We start from the raw sequence: 13471 nt of genomic DNA, 5'->3' as shown, positions 1-13471 counted from the left end.
GATTGTCCAACAATACGGCCTCCCCCAATAGGAAGTCCCAGCATGTTTTATAGGCATGAAATGAAATTAAGCCCCTCCCCCCAAATTAAGGCCTATATTAAAACATGCGAAATGGGGGGGGCTTGCCGTTAGGAAGTACTTTTGCTGCACACCCAGATATGGTGCTGCCTGCATTGACCCTGATACGAAGTGCCCCATCAACGCCGAGGTCAACATCCAAACTGTCGCTGCCCAAGGGGGGAGAATTAAGTCACCCCCCCAAAAGACGACCTAGCCATATAATAAGACCTGGCCTTATTATATGAGAAACACGGTATTATCTTGTAGGCAATTGACAAATAAATAAATAAATAAAAACAAACAAACAAACAAACAAACTCTCCTTAACCTCAGTGCTGAGTAAAATGGCACTTCTTCCATAAGGTCAGGTTTGAGAATTAAGGGAATCATAGAACCCTAGGGCTGGGACATTGGAGGTTTTCTAGCCCAAACCCCTGCCTAAGGAAGGAATCCTTATTCCATCCCCCACAGAAGGTTGTTCAATCTTTTCTTGAAAACCTTCAGTGATGAAGCACCCACAGTTCTGGGAGGCAAACTATTCCGCTGATTCATGGCTTTCGCTATCAAAACAATTCTCCTTCATTCCAGGTAGAATCTCCTTCTGAGAAGCTGCCCCCCACTCACTGCTTCTTGTCCTGCCCTCAGCTGCTATGGAAAATAAATTGAAACCTTCTTCCCTGTGTGATCTTGGATGCAAAATTACAGCTGGATAGAGATAAACTGATCTTACCGTAGTAGTGCTACTAAACCCTCAATTGAGTTACTGTAATATATTCCTTGTTGGACTGCCCTTGAAGAAGGTATGGAGTTCACAGACGGAGCAGTGTGTTGTGACTCAGAAGACATTAGCATATTACCTTATTCTACTAGAGTTAAACCGATTGCCAGGTCAGTTTAAGGTGTAGGTCAGCAACTTTAAGATGTGTGGACTTTCAACTCCTAGAATTCCCAAGCCAAACTCTTCCTTAACATTACTGGGGTTGCAAAACATGGATTGCATAGCTACAATTCAGCAAAGTAGATTAAGGGAGAAGAATGTTAAAGAATCCAAAACTATTTAAGGCTTTAGAGGTCAAATCCCAGCACTTAGAACTGGGTTTGGAAACAAATAGAAAGCTGGGGTAGCTGTTTCAAGATCAGAGATAAATTGTAAAGTACATGATATCAACCATCTATTTTGCTTCTTTATATTTATGTTGAAGTTACCAACACATTCAAAGGTCAGTTACATAGGTTACAACTGTCTAGATTAGACATAATGAAATCATATATTGCTGTGGCCAGATTCATTTTTCTCAAGGAAAGGTCCAATTGACTTTCAATGAATGCTGGGCAAAAACTGTCCTTATTTGGTGTTCATGCGGATTTCCAAAAAAGCTAGATGGGAATGAAATTGGTTTGGGGTTAGAAAAAGCATTATTCACTTTGATGGGTAACCCACCAGGAACTGAATAGAGGGAATGATCCTTGCCAATTCTGTGCTGTTTCACCAGAACTTACTACCGTATATGAAATTCCACATGACCTCACAATGGCTGAAGCCATACTTAGGTACAGTGTTGGGCCTGATGGGCCGTATGATGAGATAGAAGGTACCATTTTCTTTTTCTTTTGTGCTGAAAAAAAAGATGCTATGCCACTTTGCCCAGAATTGGAAAAGTGACAGCATTCCCTCCAACATTATGATAATAAAAACGGTTTTAGAGTATGCAGAAATGGATAGGCTTTCAATGGAAATGAAGGAGAGAGAAGAGATGGGGTACCACAAAATTTGGAATTTATGGTATAATTGGCTGCAAGGTAGACACAAAATAGAGAGATGAAATGAAAGGTTATGGTGTGATGAAATAATTTGGTATGAATAAGCATAACTATGTATACTTATGTATAAATATGTAAATAACTATGTAAATTTGTGAAAATATGGCATAAATGAAATGTAAAATTATTGTAATAATATTTATTAATATTCTATATACTTAAGAATATGTCAAAGTAAGTGAACACTATTACAAATATGCTGCAATGAATGGAAATATGTTTTAAATTGTTTTTTTTAATTATAGAGTTTGTTTAATAAAGTTTTTAAATATTAAAAATGATGTTATGTCTTAATACTGGAAAGAGAGTGGGTTTTTTTTACTCTGAAAGTTGGAACCCTGAGAAATCATAGGCCTTGTTTCCATTTGGTTCCAGAGGTCACGCTAAGGATTATAAAATGAAGAAACTGGTTGCAAGGATAGAAAATATTAAACTAGTACTAAATCAGTGCTGGGTGATGGAATGGGACCACTCCAGTGGTGCAATTCAACCAATGTAACAACCAGTTTGGTGATCGTGTGCTTCATGCGCATGTTCACCATTTTCAAAAGCCCATTTTCAACTAGAATACTTACCTTCTACTGCAGCCCCGGTGAGTAAAACAGCTGAGGCATGGCAAAACTGCTCTGCCACGTGAATCAGTTGTGCTCCAAAACAAGAAATTAAAGCACAGGAAAGAGCAGAGGTGGGTGGCTGAGGCCAAATGATCATCAGAACTACCAGTTTGCTCGAACTGGTCCGAATCGGTAGAATCCCATCGCTGGACAACTCACCATCACCACAGGACAATTCAACAATCCAATTTAATTATTTCAAATTAATATTAAAATACTTTTAATTTTTGTCATTCGTATTTCATTTTGTCCCTCCTTTGGCATTCTTTCTTTAATGATTCTATTCCATTATTTCTTTTATATTAGTGTAACTCTTATCCCACGGTGAGTTGGCCATGACGAGTTGGCCATGGCGAGTTGTCATATGTAGACCCCATCTGAAAATTGTAGCCCACAGGCTACAAATGGCATGTAAGCCACAAAGGCTTCCATTGCTAACTTCACTAAGAAAATAACAAAATGTACATCCTGATCTCATGATTTAAATCCAGCCTTTTCATATTTGCAAATGTGAGATGCAAATATATTATAAATCATGATGTCTGCAGTGCATAATTTATAATATATTTGCATCTTACATTTGCAAATATTGAAAGGGCTGAGTCTACCTCATGACATCAAGATGGGCTACAATTTGCAGTGGCATTGTTTTTTTTAAATCAGCACTGAAATGGGCCTATTCATTAGGATTAATACATGTGTTTTATTTACCTTTTTAAAAACCCAGCATTGACCTTTATAGTGATATCTTCATGGAACTTCAAGGGACTCCAAATTGTGGAAAATGAGGCATTTTGGCTGCCTGGGGGAAAAAATAGTTTTCCTTTCTGTTCACAGTAATGGAAAACATAGAATTGTGTTTTTAGTTGCTGGCAATGATCAACAATGAAATTATGACAATATCTGTTGGAATATCAAAATCCTTAAGGGCCTTTCAGGAATTCCTTATTATTATTGTTTTAGCAAATTAGCAAAATGGAAAAATAAAAAAAAATCCAGTAAGATCTGAATCTTCCTTTGATGAAAGATCTAGTATTAGCAATTATTCTTCACAATTTTGCTTGCTTTTTCTAATCAAAGCTAAAAAATACAGCCCAGTTGGCAGATCTGTCAGTGGCCTGTATGTTTGTAGTCACACTCCATAAACTTCACAGTGAGATTTTTAAGAATGATATGTTGATTGATGTGGAGTTTCTGTGTTTTGTCATGGTATTCATAATGAGGCTGTTTGGTTTTTTTGAAATGTAAATATTGGAAGGTCTTTGGGATCATTTATTTTAAATTAAAGATTAATCTTAAACACAAGTTAGAAAGGATCTGGTTTCCTGCAAAGCTCAATACCAGTTCCCAGAAAACCTTGAATTCCATTAAGGCCCATTCTTAATAAATAAAATACCAGAATAAAGGCAAACTCATTTGGGAACCAGCTAAGTTAGTGGTTAAGGCATCAAGCTAGAAATCAGGAGACTGTGAGTTCTAGTCCTACTCTAGGCATGAAAGCCAACCAGGTGACTTTGGGACAATCATCAGGACACCGTGAGTTCTAGTCCTGCCCTAGCCACCTGGGTGACTTTGGGCTAGTCGCTCTCTCTCTCAGCCTATGATGTCAGGCTTAGACAATAAGTCAGTTGGTCAATTCATGTTGCAAGACTGGGTTGATCCAAAAAAAGCCAATCCTGCACTTCTAGGAAAGAAGAAAAAAAAGTAAAATGGCAAACCCATTGCTTTGCTTGTAAAAGTACTCATCTGCTCAGACACAAGACAATAATAAATTGAGAATTGTCAACAAATGTTTTGGATGCGGAGGGTGGGTACAGAGGTCAGGAAGGAGCAATCTTCTGGGGTGTTTTGAGAGCAGTTACAGCAGAGATCCCCAAACTTGGCAACTTTCAGACTTGTGGATTTCAACTCCCAGGAATTCTGGGAGTTGAAGTCCACAAGTCTTAAAGTTGCCACATTTTGGGGACCCCTGAGCTAGAGGCAACCACTGCTGCAGCTATTTTGTACCGTAAATGGGCAAGGCATGGCAACCATGGCAACCAGTGTCCTTGAACACCCAAAACACATTCTTAAATTCTCAGAGAGGCTGGGATCTGTGTCTCCTGTTTTTTACTATTTACTATTCTTCACTTTTAAACACCTTTGGCCTGCATGATTGAGTCTTCATTGACATATTGCAACACATTTGGGGAGAAACCCCTGAAGTTGGCATGTCACGAGTTGGTACATTCCAATGACTTTCTGACTCCCTGGCTAACTAATTTTGTTCTGACTGATGAAGTTGCTTGGATGAGCAGCGAAATGTCTCAGATTAACAAAATTTGGTCCAATTGCCATGATTTGACCTTTAGACGCCTTTGGCCTCATTAAGTCTTCCTTGACCTATTCTTTACTACTAAGAGCCACGGTGGTGCCGTGGTTAGAATGCAGTATTGCAGGCTAATTCTACTGACTGCCAACTGCCAGCATTTCAGCAGTTGGAGTCACGAGGTCAAGGTAGACTCAGCTTTTCATCCTTCTGAGGTCAGTGAAATGAGGAACCCAGATTGTTGGGAACAATAGGCTGACTCTGTAAACAGCTTAGAGAGGGCTGTAAAGCACTATAAAATGGTATATAAATCTAAGTGCCATTGCTATTGCTACTTACTATTATCATTTGTTTTCCCTTCTTTCTCAGGGGGCAGGTTTCAAATGATTTCCAATGTCCCAAAACAGACAAGAACCAGAAGACAACCAGTCAGATGAAAAATGCCAACAAGAGTTAGAAGCAGAGGAAAGGGAGTTGGAAGCCAATGCAGACATAACCGATTTTAGCCTGCTAGATGGTCCTCAGACTTCAACCGCGGAACAAATACTGAAGCCTGAGAGTTGGCTTTGGGGATGGTTTCCTTTCCCCCTTCTCTCTGGGTTGACCTGGTTGGGAGACAGGTACTAGACAATGCTTTAAACTAGGCATCTTCTCTATCACGGTGGTCACACTTGAAAGGCTCCATTTAAGGTTAACAGAGGGTAGAAAAATGGAATCCTAACACTGGGGAGATATTTGGAGGCCATCTACTATATCTCTGTAGTCAGATTTGCAGCTTCCCTGGGGGTGTCCTGATGGGTCTTTAATCTCTGGACTCCCCATGAATTTGGGGGGGCTGAAGTTCAATTAAGGTGTTGAGCACCACATTAGGGACAGTTGAAAAGATGGTTCTTGAAGCAAGAAAGAGCCCAGATCTTTAAAGCATGAGTCTTCTACTCATCAATTGAAACTCTTGTATTATGATATGTGCTGCCTCTTTTTCCCTTCTGGACGCTACACAATTAAGAATTTTTCACATTAAAATCCACTTTGGCAGGAAGCAAAACCAGTGGCCATGCGAACAAGGCCTGTGTCTCATAGCAAAAAAAAGCATAATTTGTAAAGAAATCTTTCTGTTTCTAAGTCCGGAATCTTCCCATGTTTATTTTCAAAGGACAACCCCAATTTCACATCATCAGAGGAAAAATATAACTTTCTTCTGTCCACATTTTTCAAAAGGTGCTGGACTGTTCATTTTATTTAACAGATTCTCTCTCTCTTGCCCTACCATCTTAAAATGTTTACTCAGAAGTTAAATCCTACTGGGTTCAATCAAGCTCATGGTCAATGTAACTGAATATAACTATACTACCCACATTTTAGAAAAAGCTGTAAATTGTTGAGCATCTATATTCAAAGGCAATCATATCAGCATTTTTGCTCTTCCCACCTTCCATCATCATTGACGAATATTACAGGAGGAAACAGATCTACCCCAATTCTGTGGTTAGTTCAGAAGTACCATTAGTTAGTTTTTTCATATGTAGACTGTATTTGCACATATGAATACCAAACCATATCAATTCCTTGCTCACATAATTCTTGTTTAGTTTTGAGCTCACTCTTTTCATTCAAACCGTCTTTGTATCTAACAATATTTCCCATATTAATAATATTTGGATGAATAAGTGCTCCCATTGTCAAAAGCCAAACTGGTATCTTCAAGTAGTGCTGTTCTCTAATTTTCTCCCATATTAAATAAAGCATTTTTATATAGTGTCTTTGAAATAACTATGTATCTTACTTTTCCCATACCATACCACTTTGTCTGAAGTGTTTGGTGTAGGGTGTCCAACCTAGGCAGCGGGTTGGACTAGAAGACCTCCAAGGTCGTTTCTGACTCTGTTATTCTATTCTATTCTATTCTATTCTATTCTATTCTATTCTATTCTATTCTATTCTATTCTATTCTATTCTATAAAAAGGCATGCCAACCCAGTTGCAAATTGTGCCCCTCCAAAGTCAATAATGTTGTGTTCCTCAATACAATCCATTCTTTCATCCCTGTTAACACTGCGGCCTGGTAATGTAATTCCCAGTTAGGTAGTCCAAACCCTCCTCTAGTTCTTGTGTCCTGTAATATTTTTAAGTTAATTCTTGCTTTTCCCCCCTTGCCAAATGTATTTTAATATTTATTTTATTAAGATCTTTAAAATATCTTTTTTCAATTTTATCGGAATTGTTTGAAACAGGTACAGTAATCTCGGCAATATGTTCATTTTGATTATTGCTATTCTCCCTGTCAACAATAATTGCCAATTTTTCCAGAGCCAAAAAAAAAAAAAAAGTATCACTAGTTGGGACTTGTCTGTGGATCAGCAGAGATATGTTCCCTAATCCCCTCCAAGATCAAAGGAAGAATCAGCTTTGGAAGTTTCCATCGCAATTAGAAAGAACAAGCCTGTTTTGCCCCTTCCCCTAGGAAAAAAACAACACCACATTAATCATTTGTAAAAATGAACATCTGGAGCTATCTGCTCATCTGATTCTTTATAAATACAGGGTAGTCCCCAACTTACAATTACAATCGAGTCGAAAATGTATGATGCTAAGGGAGACATTTGTTAAGTGAGTTTTGCTCCAGTTTATTATCTTTTGTGTCACATTTGTTAATCGAATCGTTGCAATTGTTAAGTGAATAATGTGGTTGTTAAGTGAATCAGGTTTCCCCACTGACTTTGCTTGTCAGAAGGTCACAAAAGATTATCCCAGGTTCCCAGGACGCTGAAACCCCCATAAATGTTACAACCTTAATATTACTATTAATACCTGTAATAACAACCTTAAGCAGCAGAGTCCAAAAAAGTTCATCTACTTCCTGGAAGAGAAGTGTGAGGGTTTTTTTTTAAAGATCTGGATCATTTTAATTCTTTCTTTGCTGCAGAAACAAGTCTCTTCAGGAGCCAGTGTGCTGCCAAGTCCAGAGGAAAAAAACATCCAGTAATATGTGCCCGGCATGTGAGATTATGTTCTGCAAAAAATGTGAGACATTACATTACAGCCGGGTCTTCATTGAACATGGGCTCCTGGGTCATAGCTCAGAGGGCTTGCCAGAGGCTCTGAGTCCCGCCGTGAGCACAGGCAAGACACATTTCTGGGTTTCTACATTGTAATTTGTAGTCTCAGCCCCGAGTAGCTGGCTTTATTTATTTAGCAAGTTGGCAAAGCTGAGAAAATCTTCTGAGACCAGGAATGGTGCTAATGACATGGAACGAGAGGCTTGCTTCATTTCTTTTCTGGTGATGGTAAATTTAAAATAGCTTATGAAATTCCCAGCAGTATCTGATTCACTCCCTTGAGAGAACAGACCCTGAAACAGCCCCCAAAAGGGATAATTTAAGAGCTTTGGTTACTTTGATGTAATGGCTAGGGTGCTAGCCTAGAAATCACCAAAACTGAGAGTTCTAGTCCTGCCTTAGGCATGAAAGCCAGCTGGGTAACTTTGAACAAGTCATTGTCTCTCAACCCAATGCATCTCACTGAGTTCCTGTTGTAGGGATGCTTTGCGCTGACTGAAAATAAACAAGGGATAAAATCTAATAAATATTTTTGGCTCCTGTTTGTCAGCTTCATATCCCACCCTCTTCCCAAGCCCTCAATCGAGAACTCAGTTTGTTAGGGGACTTCAAATTTGTGAGTAGACTCACCTTAGCTACCACGGTCAATGTGTTTCCATGGCTGGAGGTGTGTGGGAGTTTGAATGTAGATTTTCTAATCTTAGCATAACTTCTTAACTATAGTTCCACACCAGTTTTATCCCAGAGTTCTACAAAATTTGTAAGGAGAGAGGGAGGGAGGGAGGGAGGGAGGGAGGGAGAGGGAAGGAGGGAGACCGTACAATCATGACCTAATCTATATATGTATAATCAAGATAGTAGTCCTAACTGCATGATTAGAGACCCGGTGGCGCAGTGGTCAGAGTTCACCTGGTGGCTGTACTGCAGGCCACTTCTGCTGACTATCGGCTGCCTGCAATTTGGCAGTTCAAATCCCATCAAGCTCAAGTTTGACTCAGCCTTCCATCCTTCTGAGGTGGGTAAAATGAGGACCCAAACTGTTGACGGCAATATCTGACTCTGTAAACTGCTTAGAGAGGGCTGTAAAGCATTGTGAAGCGCTATAGAAATCTCAGTGTTATTGGTATGATTTTTATGCATTTGAAAAGGGTGGGGCTTTGATTGTGCAATCACAGGTGTTATCCTTTTTCAAAATCCTGCAGAAGCTCCATGAGAAAACCCAATTACCAAGTTTCCTCAATATTTTGAAGCATAAGCCTCATTGACTCATTAAAAGTCAGAGATTAAAATTAAGCAAATCTACCTTGCTAGACCAATACAAGTTATGTAACAGAAGGGAAAATCATGAGATGTATGTGAAATGAAAATCATGAGGGTATATTTATCTTGTCCAGCAAGGCACAAAGAAATAGTGGCTGGGCTTGGTATTCAAAAACCACCTGCCTCTCAGCATTCAATATATGGGGACAATCCATTGGGAGAAGCTATCCCTGCAGGGTCAATCTGGATGTTTCTAGAACAGCGTTTCTCAACCATGGCAACTTTAAGGACTTCAACTCTGTTGAAACGCTGTTCTAGAAACAGCTTCTCCTCACTATTTCTTTGTGCCTTGCTGGACAAGGTAAATATACCCCTGTATTCCAAGGATGGTTGTTTTTTTTCCCAAATCCCAGAATTGTCACTGGACTTTTCAGTGATGCTTCATCACTGAAGTCGTCCACACATTTTAAAGTTGCCAAGTTTGAGCCAGTGCTTTTCTAACTTGGCATCTTTAAAATGTGAGGACTTCATCTTCCAGAATTCTCCAGCCAGCATGAAATTCTGAGATTTGAAATCCACCCATCTTGCCATCTTGGAAAACCATTGCTCTATATTCTGTAGCATGGAAGACTAAAATAAAAACTAAACAGTGATATTGTTTTATTTAGAGTTGGATGGAAATGGGCAGCTGTATACATGTTTAAAGTAAAATAAATAAGTTTAAACGTCATTAAATTGAGTTAAGATGACTAATTTCTGGTCATACATCTCATGATTTTGCCTTCTGTTACATAACTGGTATTTGCCTAGCAAGGTAGATATGCTTAATTTTAATCTCTGACTTTTAATGAGTCAATGAGGCTTATGCTTCAAAATATTGAGGAAACTTGGTAAGAAAAACACTGTTCTGGAAAGTGTTTAGTTGACTATAATCGTTTGACAGCAGATATTGAACTCGAAGAACATTTTGGTCGAGATAGGTTGATGGTACACTTTTTTAAAGCAAAATACATACATTTATGTAAAACAGAATTTAGCACATAGCATAGCTATAAATGTAACTATGTCTGGTCCTAAGGCTAAAGAGGAAAGGGCTTCACCGAGGTATTTAGCTTATCACCAGTGGAAACAATGCTGGACTAGATAAACCTAGCTCTGATTTACCTGTTTTTATTCCAGGTTCCATAGACTTAGTTGGTGCTCCAGCGGAAGCAGAAAGTAGAGAGACAAAGTGGCCATGAGAGGGAAGAATGGATTTATTTCTTCATGGTCCACCAACAACATTAGCTATCTGCTTAATTTATTAACCTAAATTAAGAATGGAAGTTTGCCCAGGTTCACCGTAACTACTTATATATGTATGGAAATAGGATTGTTTTGTTGTAAATAAAATCTATTTGGCTTTGAGGATTTCCCAAAACATGGAGTTATAGCAAGGTTGGAATGATACCAGAAGAATCTTAAGTATAGCATCCTAAGGAGTAAGAAGGGTCTAATCTCTATCTGTGCTTACTCAGCTCATAGATTTTAACTATGGCCTAGCCCTAGTCCCTTTCATACTTTGATTTATACCAATGTTCTCCAACCTGCTACCTCCAACTGTGTTGGTAACCTTTCCTACCAATGTTTCATGTTTGATCTAGAAACATGTCTTTATATCTTCAGAACCTTTTATGATGATTATATGTGGCTTCCTAAGTTTCCTTGGAATTAATAAGTTTGAGATCAATAAGAAAAATATCTATTTTTCTATCCCAAGCAACTTGGGGTTGGGTAAACCAGTAAAGTAAAGCAAAGTAAACCAGACTAAGAAATTAATATTGTAGAGATTTTATTGAACAGCTGTATTAACAGAATCTTGCAGGCCTGAATTTGCTTCCCGCTCCCTCGCTTTATGTGAATTAGGAAGAGGCCTATCGGAAACATTTTCTCAGGATATTGTATTGGTCTGAGCTCAAACCCCATTTATCTGACTGTTGTCTTGGTGGCAGCTCTTCAAGGCCATTCCATCCCTATACAAGTAGTAAATGGCCTCCACGAGATCTGCATGTCTGCTAAACTGCCTAAGCAGGGGCCACCAACCTTTTGGACACCAGGGTCCGGTTCCATGGAGATTTTTCCGTGGATCGGAGGGGACATGGTTTTGCATGCTGCCTGCATCCCACAGATGGGGCTTCATTTGTTTGTGCAAATGAAGGTTTCTAGCATGCTGCAGCCCGATGCCAGTCCATGGACCAGGAGTTAGGGACCCCTGGCCTAGAGGATTTCCTTTCCCTGGTCTGATACAGTGGTTCAGTTTGTTATCTCAGCATAATATGAGCCATACTATTGTGTTAAACAATACGGTTTGTTTGGACAGTGTATTGTTCTATTCATAGCATCTGTGTCTTCAGTATATGAATCGTGGGTCATTTTCACCCAGAACTGATCAGTCCAGGTGTTCCAGGACTAATTCATGCATTTCTGGAAGTGGAAGGAACACGAAATGGTTTGTGGTATTCCTGACTCAAAATTATTTTAAGACTTTTACTTCCTGTTCCGGACAATCCACTTCTGGAAAAACCTGAACCAGCCCTGGGAACACAAAGACAGGCTGTTTTCAGTGAGAAACAGACAGTATTTTGCCCATCTCCAGTAGTTTGTTAACCCAAGAGTTAGGTTTAGCATGCTGTGAAAACATAGTTATAAAGTCCTTAACCCTGAAATGCGTGGTTTCTGAGAATCAGAATAAATACTAATTCAAACAATTCTAAGAAAGAACTCTTTGTTCAGTGACAGGGAGCAAAGAAATGTAAATGATGAAGCAGGTGAAACAACACTGATAGATGTTAAGTCTTCTAGTTGCCCATTTTTAACCATTCAGAATCCATTGCAAAATATCCCTTTGGCCATTTTGGATGTCAAAAAAGACTATCTGTCCTCTTCCAGCTTTGCCACCTATTGCAAAATTGCTCAATGTATACGTATGCATTGCACATGCCTTTTCACTGGTAAACAAATGTCTAATCCTGGGAAACAACAGGCTCCTGGCCCTCTAAGCAGTTTGTCAATATGAGTTTGACAAAAGTCAACACTGGCATGTTGCAACATGAAGAAAGACAAAGAATGGCCAACTCCCTTTGCATTCTTCAAGGCAAGGAAAAAGAGACCAAATGGCACATTGCAGCAAGAAATCAAAGGGGAAAACAATTCCTCAGTAGTCTTGATCATCAACAGAAGAAAATGATTGTGTTACCATCATGATAAAATATTGCAAAAATAAGGACATGATGACCATGTTCATATAAGATGCCATCAGTCAATCTTCAAAGCACCAGACGTAATTCCTCACCTGTCAGTCCTCAAGAAAGACATATGGTATTACTTCTGAATAATTTATTTTTCCTCACTTCTAAAGAGAAATCTTGCCAAACTAAAGCAACTATTTGTATCACTGTAGATATAGTCTGGGAATCACAAGAGAGGAGCCTTTTGAAGTAGCTTTCTCCCTACAAAACCTCCTGTGCTTCACTGCATCTTTGCTCTCTGGAGTTCAGCCCCTCCCTCCCGGGAATCCAGACTACATTCCACCACAGGAGCACTCAGTTTGGCAACTATGAATGCTTATCCCCAATAAATTTGAAAATTCACAAACTGAACAGGATGTTCTAACATTACTACAAGTGAACATACTAATTCAGTTATCTATCCCTTTGAACCCTGGCAGAAAAGTATCAGGATATATCACTGTCAACTCCTGACAGCTAAAGTGGGGAAGGACACAGAAACCATAAAGCCAGAATATGACTATAATCCTCTATACCCTTATATGAAATAAAATTGTCATATATATATAAATACTAATTCAGTTCCTGAAAGGTAAAATATAGTAATCATAAACTTGACTCTACATTATTCTAGAAGTCTTGGAAGGTCAGAAAAATGATGGAGTTCATTTCCTGCTATAAAGTTCTAATAAATAAATTACTGTACCCAAGACATTATATTTTAAATGGGTGTGAACAAAGGCAAATGCTTGAACACTAGTCATTTAAGAAAAATCCCATGTGGCTGAAAACTATGCATGATTCCATACACATACAATCCACATAGAAACCCATAAGTTTAGTCTTACAAGTAAGAAAAAAAATATTCTGAACTCTTTCTGACACACATGCCTTCTTATATAAGTGTCTCCAGGAATGAAACAAATTGTTGTGCTCTCCCTGATTTACAGTTTAAGATATATACAGTCTAGACACAGGATTATACCCATTATCCAGGTGTATATTTAGCACAAGCCCCATTGTTTCATGTGCCAAGGCTGCTGATATGGTTGCTTGATAGGGTATAATACTATCTGAGTTCAGTCC

Source organism: Pseudonaja textilis, chromosome 1 (assembly GCF_049901715.1).
Source record: "Pseudonaja textilis isolate UNSWEBS1 chromosome 1, rPseTex1.2, whole genome shotgun sequence".
Taxonomy (NCBI): domain Eukaryota; kingdom Metazoa; phylum Chordata; class Lepidosauria; order Squamata; family Elapidae; genus Pseudonaja; species Pseudonaja textilis.
Note: the sequence above shows the minus strand (reverse complement) of the source record.